The sequence below is a fragment of the Gossypium arboreum genome, unplaced genomic scaffold, assembly GCF_025698485.1.
Source record: "Gossypium arboreum isolate Shixiya-1 unplaced genomic scaffold, ASM2569848v2 Contig00288, whole genome shotgun sequence".
NCBI lineage: Eukaryota > Viridiplantae > Streptophyta > Magnoliopsida > Malvales > Malvaceae > Gossypium > Gossypium arboreum.
Genome location: NW_026440404.1, coordinates 30,001 through 36,076, shown reverse-complemented (window position 1 = coordinate 36,076; position 6,076 = coordinate 30,001). Strand labels below are relative to the sequence as shown.

The 6,076-nt window shown below is 30.5% G+C and overlaps 2 non-coding genes and 1 pseudogene across 2 annotated transcripts; all 3 read left to right on the top strand.

The window, feature by feature from the left end:
• Positions 1-467: 467 nt before the first annotated feature.
• On the top strand, positions 468-538 carry TRNAW-CCA (transfer RNA tryptophan (anticodon CCA)). Its single transcript has one exon. It is a non-coding gene; the product is annotated as a tRNA-Trp (tRNA).
• Positions 539-2,753: 2,215 nt separating this feature from the next.
• TRNAT-UGU (transfer RNA threonine (anticodon UGU)) lies at positions 2,754-2,826 on the top strand. Its single transcript has one exon. It is a non-coding gene; the product is annotated as a tRNA-Thr (tRNA).
• Positions 2,827-4,629: 1,803 nt separating this feature from the next.
• LOC128288788 (photosystem I assembly protein Ycf3-like) overlaps positions 4,630-6,076 on the top strand; it is a 3,377-nt pseudogene continuing 1,930 nt past the window's right edge.

Genomic DNA, 6,076 nt, shown 5'->3' with positions numbered 1-6,076 from the left:
CAATGATTCGATAGATAAGATTTTCCTTTCTTAAAACAGCAAAACAAAATAGGTCCCTTTCCGCCTGAGAATTCCTGCAAAATATTCATTTATTATTCATTATATGGTTGTTATATGATATGAGACCAAAAAGAGGAAATGGAAAGATCCGTTTTGTATATCAATAGATGAAATAAGGGTGGGAAAAAGACAGGATTTCTACAATGACATTGTAGGCCAATTGAAAGGGATGTAGCGCAGCTTGGTAGCGGTTTGTTTTGGGTACAAATGTCACGGGTTCAAATCCTGTCATCCCTACCTATTACTTCCTTTGAGCAGTAACGAGGAGTCGTTTTAGATTGATTAAAATTACATACATAATCTATCGTTTTCCATATTATATATGATATATGATAGTATAGTTGTGCGGATGTATTGGGGTTATAAAATAAAAGAATCCTCTTTTTACAGTCTTATTTATTAAGAAAGCGCTCTTAGTTCAGTTCAGAACGTGGGTCTCCAAAACCCAATGTCGTAGGTTCAAATCCTACAGAGCGCGATTCCGCCTTGTTAGGTCGAAAATTACACCGAACTGAAAAAAAATTGAACAGCAATTGAATTTGACTCCTTGATTAAATTATTAAATTCAAATTATTAAATAAATTGAAATTAAAAATTTAAGAATTAAAGGGTCAGTCAAAAAGGGTATGTTAATTAATCAAAGGTCCAACTGATCACCACGTCTGTATTGTAAATATGCGGTTACGAATAATCCAGCCAAAGTAATAGGAATTAGACCTAAGACGATTCCAAATAGAAAAACTTCAATCATTTCAATTTATTTGAAAGGAGAAAAAGAAAGGTAATATCTATCCCTAAATATTAATTTCTATTGCCCATGAATATCAATACCTAATAATTGATAATTAACACGGTAAGGAGCTATAGAATATATGGAATAGGCAGAAAGCTTTGTTTTTATGAATTGTTCGTTCATTGAATTAATTTTCAAATAAGTCGTATCTTACTCAGACCAATAAATAAAGCTGAGGTTATAGTTAAAGCCGCTAGTAAAAACCGAAATAACTAGTTATAGTAGGCATGAAGGAGCTAAATGAAATATGTTCTTTTATACATATGTTTATAAAGCACTTACCTAAGTTTCAATTTTAAACGAGAGGGGATAAGCAAAATACCAATTGAAATAATAAGTTCAATTGAAATTTTTGCTTCATCAATCATTATAAATGGTATTCACAAAAATAGAGCGGCAGGACAAAGAGAAAAGAAAAGAAATCGATTCATCATCTTTGTAGTTAGGTCAAGAAAAACCTTGATCTAATACAAGAAACAAGAAAGGCCGCCTCACAAATATTGATTAGTAGAATTTTTTTATTCCTTGTTTTTTTTTTATCTATATCTAACGACTACTCTTACTTGTTACTAGACGACTAAGCAATTCCTTAAAATAAAAATAAAAAAAAGAGGGCTTCCAACAAAAACAAAACCTCTTGTGAACTACGAAAAAAGTCAATTTTATATTTCGCATCTAATTGACTTGCGGAAATATGATAATTTCCTTCATGAATTATTATAAACCAACTCGTTGGATTCACGGGTTACCTGATCTTCCGTTTCTAGGCCCAAGCCAATACCTCCAGGAATTTGAGGAATTTTCATTGCATGATACCTGGTTATACATCGACAAGCAAGAAGAAGAAAGAAATTATCTAGCACTTGGGTATTTCATAACATATATATGTCCCTCTTACTCTCAGTTTTCTCAGGCAATTTGGTGGAATACTGAAGGGTCGATTCTTTTTTTCGTCTTAGCTTCTGTCTTTATGAATGAAAACAAAAGAAAGGAGTCTCTCATTATGATCTGGATTTCATTTCTATGGGTTGCATCTTTTTTTCTTTAATTTCATTTTATTCTTATTATTAGACTATCCTATATAAACATAATAACTAAAAAAATAAAATGAAAATTGAATTTATTCATTATTAAAATGAAAATGAAATTAATTATTTTTTTTATAGTATAATAGCTAGAACTAATTATTTCTATTTAATAACTAGAACTAATTATTCCATTCATTTCTATTTCGAATTGAAGATAATTCAAATTTTGAGTCTAAAAGAGTTTCATTCTAATTATCTAGACTTATAACGTTTCATTTATATAATCATAAAATATATAACTGCATAAAAGATTTTGACTCTAATTATCTCTATTTAGAACTCTAAACTAAATAGAAATAAATTTAATCTAGATTAAATCTATTAAATCGATCGATTAAATGAAATCTATATAAAAATTTTCTATTTCTATATAATTTAGATGTAAAATATACTAAAATATAAAATAAATTAGAAAAAATAAATGAGTCAGTAATATTAGTAATATTACTATTAATATAAAAGAAATATAACTAAGATATAAAAAAAGATATTAAATATATTAAATATATAAAATATATAGATAAATAATAAATATATATATAAAATTTTAATTTAAATCGAATTATTAGATTCTATCAACATTAGCTTGAATATTAGATTGAATCTACCATTATTATATTAAATATGTTATATTTATATTAAGTTTATATTAAGTATGGCATTAAAAATTAGAAAAAATTCTAGTTTTTCTAAATTCGAGTCTCTAATTCATATTAATAATTCATATTAATTATGAATAACTAATAGATAGTTAATAGATAAGATCTAATAGTTTGCTGAATCCCTATGGATACCAAATTTCTATTATTTGAGCCCGCTTAGCTCAGAGGTTAGAGCATCGCATTTGTAATGCGATGGTCATCGGTTCGATTCCGATAGCCGGCTTTCCCTATTTGTTTGCTTTTTGCCTTTTTTACATAATTTAGAATGTTTTTTTTGAAATCAAAGAACAAACAGTGAAAAAGCTTTTTCCCCTTTTCTTTCCAATTCTTTCCAAAGGTCAACAATCTGTTTATTATCTCGTCGAAACTTCCAATTAGGGATCAATTTGAGGAGTTAGATCTTTGCAGAATAAATCAAGAAAAAAAGGGAAACTCTTTTGGTTTAATTTATTTATCTATTTAATATTATATTCAATTTATTTATATATTATATCTATTTTATTATATATATTCTAAATATTTTATATCTAAATATTTTATATATTTTTATATTTATATATTAATATTATTTTTATATATTATATATATATTTATTTCTATTTTTTGTATACATTATATACAATACAAAAAACCAAAAAAGTAAAGTATGGATATTGATCCAATTCATCTCATTAATATTTGTAGTACAATCCTTCAGTCGATTTCGCTTCATTTAGTTCAGTTTTAATTTCGGTTTATGAAATTTCAATAAAATTCAAATTAATAAGGAGTCCTTATGTCACGTTACCGAGGGCCTCGTTTCAAAAAAATACGCCGTCTGGGGGCTTTACCGGGACTAACTAGTAAAAGGCCTAGAGCCGGAAGCGATCTTAGAAACCAATCGCGCCCCGGTAAAAAATCTCAATACCGTATTCGTTTAGAAGAAAAACAAAAATTGCGTTTTCATTATGGCCTTACAGAACGACAATTACTTAAATACGTTCGTATTGCCAGAAAAGCCAAAGGGTCAACAGGTCAGGTTTTACTACAATTACTTGAAATGCGGTTGGATAACATCCTTTTTCGATTGGGTATGGCTTCGACTATTCCTCAAGCCCGTCAATTAGTTAACCATAGACATATTTTAGTTAATGGGCGTACAGTAGATATACCAAGTTATCGCTGCAAACCCCGAGATATTATTTCAGCGAGGGATGAACAAAAATCTAGAACTCTGATTCAAAATTATCTTGATTCATCCACCAATGAGGAATTACCAAAACATTTGACCTTTCACACACATATAATATAAAGGATTAGTCAATCAAATAATAGATAGGAAATGGGTTGGTTTGAAAATAAATGAATTGCTTGTCGTAGAATATTATTCTCGTCAGACTTAAACCTAACTAAAATAACAAAACAAGGGTTCTGCCCCTTTTCACCTGAGTATAAGGTTAAGTAAAGGAAGACAGGGAATGGGTTTGATTCGAGATTTTCTCCTATTCATGTATGATAGATACGTAAGGAGATTTTCATCCTGTATGCTATTTTACGTATTCCATATTAAAAAGGAATTGGGAATAGAGAACTAAAGAAGGGTCTAATTCTTTAGTATATGTTCTTATTTGATACATTGTAGTCAGTTACATTGGCGAATTAGGTGAAGGTGCGGAAAGAGAGGGATTCGAACCTCGGTAAACAAGAGTCTACATAGCAGTTCCAATGTTACGCCTTGAACCACTCGGCCATCTCGCTACATAATTATTATGGCTGATACCCCGAGCGAATAGCGAGTTATTTCATATTAGATTGTTCGATAGGTACGAACAATATCAATTCTAACTAGGAAACTTGCTATAAAAATAGAAAACTTTTCATCACTTTTTTTTTATCACTTTTTCTTTAGCCTCCGGGCTCGAAGAATTTTTAAAAAATGGAATGGGTCTACTTTTATGTTATTTCGTACTGTACACTTCCTTTGTTTGTGAGATCATTTTATTTTCAACGAGGGGTAATGAAAGAGTTATAGAATGGATTGCTACCTATGCCTAGATCGCAGATAAATGGAAATTTTATTGATAAGACCTTTCAATTGTAGCCAATATCTTATTACGAATAATTCGACAACTTCAGGAGAAAAGAGGCATTTACTTATTACAGAGATGGTGCGATTTGATTATTATTATATATATATTTTACTTTATTCTCTTTTATTCTTATTTATTATTTACTTTTTTATTTACTTTACCACTCTCAGTCTTAGGAAAAAGACACATTATTCAGAATAGAAAAAGGCTATTGAAACACAAAAAGAAATCTACGCTTGTTGAAGGTGAAGTTTATAAATAAAGCAATTCCTTCTGTCGTGTATCCCTGATTAATGCAACCTCAGATGCTTCAATTGTTGATTCGAGTATTGAGCGAAAGGTTACAAGCACTTTAAGGGTCTGTAGTATAGGTCCTACCCTACTATAAGTACCACCAATAGGCGGCATAGAGGAAGAAGCACTCACGCCTAGAATCAACAACATGAAAAACTTTGTTATTAATGATTCCCTTTCTTTATCGGGATCGGAACCAAGAGAAATGGTTGGGACAACAAACATCCATCTTGTTCGCACTTTGGATACCCATATAACCATCGAAGATTGTTGAAGTGACTAATTCTGGAAATTAAGGGAGCGTTAGAGAAAGAAGAAATTGTTGGAGCTTACTTTTTATCTAGTACGAACACGCTTGATGGTAAGAAAAGATCTTTTGCAAGAGGGTTGGCTAGAGATTTCTTGTAAAACATTAGCCCTGCTCAGTCTTATAATGACAATATTTCGACCTTTTTTAATTCCATGGATTATTCTCATTATGCACATAAAGGAGGAGCCGTATGAGGTGAAAACCGAATGTACGGTTTTGGAACGGAGAATTTCTTTGAATCGAATGACGACCGTAACGGATGTCGGCTCAATCCGAAGGAAATTATGTGGAGGCCTTACAGAATTATTATGAAGCTATGCGACTAGAAATTGATCCCTATGATCGAAGTTATATACTATATAACATAGCCCTTATCCACACAAGTAATGGAGAGCATACAAAAGTTTTAGAATATTATTTTCGAGCACTAGAACGAAACCCGTTCTACTACAAGCTTTTAATAATATGGCTGTGATCTGTCATTACGTGCGACTATTCTCCACTATAGAAATAAAAAAGGAAAGAAAGAGCAAATACGCTGTAAATAAATACGCTAGTAAATAAACACGCTAGTAAACAAAATACTAGAAAAAAATAGGCTTTCTACATTACTGCATCGTCCAAAAAACGATTTTTATCAGCTGTAACAAAAAAGAAACTTCATAGAAGTCGAAATATGAAGAAATATATATGCTCAGATACTTTATTCTATGGATAAAGATCTAATTGATAGAGGAAGCACCGTAAAGATCAATTAGCGAGGTTTTGAGCCGATACAATAAATAAGAACTGCTTATTTA